The sequence below is a fragment of the Oculina patagonica genome, chromosome 1, assembly GCF_052425735.1.
Source record: "Oculina patagonica isolate OP01 chromosome 1, crgOcupat, whole genome shotgun sequence".
Lineage (NCBI taxonomy): Eukaryota > Metazoa > Cnidaria > Anthozoa > Scleractinia > Oculinidae > Oculina > Oculina patagonica.
This window is the reverse complement of record NC_135758.1, coordinates 47,612,774-47,617,832: the sequence shown is the minus strand read 5'-3', so window position 1 is coordinate 47,617,832 and position 5,059 is coordinate 47,612,774. Positions and strand designations below refer to the sequence as shown.

At 40.8% G+C, this 5,059-nt stretch overlaps 1 long non-coding RNA gene across 1 annotated transcript; it reads right to left on the bottom strand.

The window, feature by feature from the left end:
- Positions 1–3,826: 3,826 nt before the first annotated feature.
- On the bottom strand, positions 3,827–5,006 carry LOC144635297 (uncharacterized). The gene is made up of 2 exons (XR_013567345.1): positions 4,507–5,006; positions 3,827–4,053 (listed from the first exon to the last, which is right to left on the bottom strand). It is a non-coding gene; the product is annotated as an uncharacterized LOC144635297 (long non-coding RNA).
- Positions 5,007–5,059: the final 53 nt, after the last annotated feature.

Sequence of the window (5,059 nt, the reverse complement as noted above, 5' to 3'; positions counted from 1 at the left end):
TGTGTTGTGTATTGTGTTTAATACTTCTCTTTAGAGGTACAATGTTGAAATTTGCCATGTGTTAATATGGCAACCTAGATAACTGCTCAGTTGATATAGCTAAGCTAGCGGCTCTAGTGACGTATAGCTATTGTGTCTTTCTAGATCAAAATTCTGTCTGGAAACTATTATCTTAGACATTTTCCATGGCACGCACACACGTGGTCTTGCAGCCACATAGAATGAGCTCTTGACAGGACATTGCAGCGTCAGGTAGTGTGCACCATATCGGTCGCCATGTTTTCTCGCTGAACGTCCAGTCCCATTCTTCTGGGTGCGATACCTTGGTTCCGCTATCAGATAAAATGTTGATTATCGACATTATCGAGGTTGCCTCCGCGATTCTGGCAACCAATATTGCGTTTGGAAAACAATAGACAATTTGTTCGGGACGACTTGAATTTCAATTTTTCTTTTTCTAGATTAAATTGACAGGTCTCCTCAAATGGATTGCCCAGCTCGTCTATTATATTGTTGACACAAGGGGTCTGACATGATCCTTGAACTTTGTTTAACTTGCATTGAAAGTGCCCGTGATGGGGCAGCATGCACGTACGCGTGCTTGTGTTCATCACTATTTTCAAACTCCTTAACCAACCTCGCTAGTTCAGACCAAGATACCATCCACCTTAGCAACACACTTGGATTCTCTGTCAGGCCTATCGCCCCGCCGTCCTCTTTGATGAGCTCATGTATTCCTGTTTCTGAAGAATAAACACACTTGCTGCAGTTTCCTGTTGAGCGTACCTAGTGCGCGTAATACGTGCACAGTTGATAAGCGATTCCACTCTCTTCCTGCTGTAGTGATCTTAGCTTGCAACAGAACTTCAACCCATCCACTGCCAGCGAGCCAGGTCCCGAAAGCCTTTAGTGCCGCCTGCTCGATGTGGAGACCACCAAGCGTGACTTCCAGCTTATCTTCCCGTGTGCAATCCTTCTGAGCCCACTCGACTATTTTTGCTAAAGCAAAGAGCGGCTGATCGCAATTCAAGCAATAACCACAGTTTGTCCCGGACTTACGTACTCTACGGCTTTGCCAATAGCAGTTTTAGCGTGACTTATCATCGCCTCGGAATGAGTGCAATCCAAAAAGGCAGTAGAGAGCTTTTACACTTTTTACACTTAGGGGATACTAGCTCTATGGTGCTTGCACGAAATATTCGGTTCCCCTAAGTGGCTGCCCCCCCCCCCCCCGCCCCCTAAAAGAAACAGATTTTTTAGTCCTACAGTCGTACTAGCCGTGCCACATCTTGCGCGCTTTTCAATGTCATCTGGTTGCTGCGATGCATTTCCTTCACTTTGCTTTCTTTTCTACTCCAGCGTTTAAAATATGGTAGTACTTTACTACTTTAATTATTGTTACTTATTTGCGCAGGACTTAATTTTTGCGATTTTCAAACAATCGCAAAATTAAAGAACCGCATGCAAAAAATATATTTTTAAAGATTTTTATTGTATTTTTATGTTTTTCGCGTATTTTCTGGCCAAAGTAAGATTAATAAGTTCCGAGAATCGAAATATGCCTGTTCCATTTTCGCGAAATTAAGTTCCCGCGATATGGTATTGTCTATCCCATGAGGCATTGTGCCTCAAACGCGTCTCAGCAAATCTCTCTCCTAAATCTGGCTTCGCTTAGTCGATGTGAAGTTCTTTAGTCTCATAAAAACTCTTCAAATCCTTTTCAAGGGTGAAATATCCAGCAGCACAGTTGCTCCGATTCGAGTTTGCTGGGCATTCACTCTTCTCGCTTGTATGTTCTTGGAAAAATACGCATTTGTTTCAGCTTTTTGGCCTGATGATTCCTTCATACTTTTTTTATTGGAAGACTTAGCTGACCTAAAAAAGCTTAAATTATGGCCCAGTAACGTCAGCTGGTCGCTGAAAATCAGGTTAACAATTTTCCCTTTTGCCTGTGCTAAATTGCCACTGCGAAAATAACATTGCCAAAACACTGGCAAGGGAGGACAATAAACAGCAAATAACAAGTTTGTATTCAATTTTTTGAACGCATAATTATACACTATTTTTTGCATTTGTTTGTATGAATGGCTCATTAATGCAACAAAATTTATTTTTTTAGAAGTAAATGTTTACGTTCATACGAAAGTTTTCCTTTTTTGCGCAAATGATCAAATCATTCATGAGTTACTAAAAGATGGCGTATGTCTTCGCGGGGGGTCTCAGCGAGGAAAAACTTGAAAGCCATTTACAGGCAATACGGTGAAAACTGAGAGTGGTTCTATAGCAGAAGTTAATCACCATATATATCTTTATTGTTCTGCAAAATATGAGAGTAGTAACAAAAATGACACAATTTTTCAGCTATGCCGCCGGACTATCAGAGGAAATTAACGCTCGGACTAGACTCCTCCGCAGTCTACTCCGCTTTTGAGAGAAGACTAGGGACCGATGTAAGGGGAGAAAAAAAGAGAAAGACTGAGAACGAAACAAAGTTAACGAGGAAGTCTGGGACTTGTTTTCGTTCCTAGTCTTTCTCGTTCACTCCCCTTTCGAGGCAACGCTCGGGCGTACATGCAAATTCATACCCCTATCATGGTTCAACTTGGGAGGGGGTGGGGCGGTTGATGGAACCCTCATAAGGTTTTCGATCTATAAATGCGCAGCAAAACTATTTTGCACTGATTATATAAGAAGTGCTATAGCTTACTCTACATTTTGTTGGCGGTGTCTTCATATGACGTCATTTGAGCCGCCATCTTGGATTTCACTATTTAGTTAGAAGTAAAAAACAACGGAAATTTATATAAAATCAAGCCAAAATGTTAACGGAATAAAGAATTAAACAAATTATACAATTCCGTTTTAAAAAGCTGAAAGAAATACCGTAAAAATCTGGTAGTAATGGGCTCCTGGCCCTGGGCTTATACAACTTCGTAAGGGGTTCTGTGGGCTTATAAGCGGAGGGGCTTATATTCGGGAGGGCTTATAAGCGGAATAAAAAAAAACGTTTCGAAACGAGCCACTAGAGTGTAAGCAATATTTAGCCCTGTTCAGTACTGTCATTCGGCAGAGAGTGCCTTATATCCGGGGGGCTTATAATCGGGTGTATTTTTTTGTTTCCAGGCCTATAACCGGGGGGGGGGGGGGGGGCTTAATACCAGAATTTTACGATATGACAAAAATGATGGATTTTACTCAAATCTGCTTGTAACATGTCACTGTTCCTTTTTGTGTGTGTGATGTTATGAATGTTTGCCTACTTGTCGCTGCCACTTCCCTTCGTGTGTCAACTTTTAAGAATTGAAAGGTTTTACAGTTAAAAAAAGCTATATTGTTGACTAATCAATATATTATATTTCCCGCAAGAAAAGTCCGTGTTGTTTGTTCCAACCAGTGATATGTGACTGACTGATCTATAGGAGCGTAGGGCCTCGTTACCAGGCTACGAGTTTTCGCGCGACTTGACAAGGATCCCACTTATCAATATCATCTTATTTTTTTTTGTGAGTTGGACGTCACAGTGCAACTTTTTCGCATGCGTCAAACTAAGGACAGGTCGTTTCACGTAAATCAAACCTACAGCATGCTTATTATGTCGCGTCGGACACGAAAAATGTCGTAGAATTTTAAAACATGTTTTAACCAGCTAAACAATCGAAGCGTCAGACATCATATACTGAAAATGATGAAAGTTGTAGCCGATTTTTGCATAACGCGAACAGCCTGCCTTTATTTGTACTAAAGGTCGCAAGCAAAATGGTTGCACCGTCTTTTGCGGAGATGAAATGATTCCGAGTGTAAGAATGAAGTAACAAAAAGACGTCTGTTTTCCAAGAATTAACTTTCTGTTTATTTTTCTCCGTCATTTATATCTTAAGACGTGAAATACTTAAGTAGACCCTCTGGGTGCCAGAAAAGACCTTCTGACACTCTGACACCCAGAGTACTTCCATTGACATGAACACATGTTTGAAATTATATTTTCCGCGGATAATTTAAGCTAAGCAAAAGTCGCGTCATGGATATTTTTAAAGACACATTCTAGGGAAACAGCTCCCCCCCCCCCCCCCCCCCTCGCGCCTAAGTTTTAATTAGTTCCTTTTCCACTTTACGGCTATGAGACCGATTCCAAATGGATCCGGTCCAAACATCAGACGAGATAGAGTGTTCGTTCACACGGGACCTGGGCCTGGTTATTGGACCTGCAAAACAACATGCGCAGTTCCAGTTTTGGAATCGTTCAGGCTGTAAACTGGACCGGCTAAGCGTATTCTGTGAATGCGTAAAAAAAAGCTGAATGGATCACGTAAATCCAGCCGAGCAGCGGACCTGTTCCGTGTGAACAGTCGCTAACAAATGATCCCGTAAACACAGACTTGGCCCGGTCTGGTTTTGCAATGAATCTATTTGCTACCGGTCCCGCGTGATCAGAGTTAACACCTATTCACCGAAGTGGAGGTGGCTAGTGGTGGATATTTACCGAGCGGCGAGGTAAATATCTACCACTAATCACCGACACTGAGATTGTTTTAGTATATAATAAAACAGTGTTATACTGTTGCCCCAAAGGAAGATTTTTGACTAGTTTATTACTGACAAAGATTACATTTTTCGCGCGCGAGTTGCTCATGACGTAATTCCTCACAATTCCTTCCAAAGATCCCTCCCTTGCAAGATGATTTATATAAAACGTTTATTTACACACTTGCTCTAAAAAGAATACTATTAAATTAGTGTCTATAGCTAAAAAGCATTAGCCTATAATATTACATAAATAACTAGCTTGAAACTACAAGTACATTAAAATAAGGAGAACGTGAGGCATAAATTATTTATACTGCCTTAAATAGTTGGCATTATAATTACATCTTACTTAATTACTTTCTACTAAACATGCTGGTCAATCAGGACGCCTGTTTGCAGACTTTTCACCAGCAAAATTCACTTGACTACGGTAAAACAGAAAAATTGTTCGTAAGATATTTAATATTATTTAATATTTTAATTGTAAATTCTGTTCGCCGGCCGAAAGACAGACAGTTGCTTTTGTGTCGTTTTT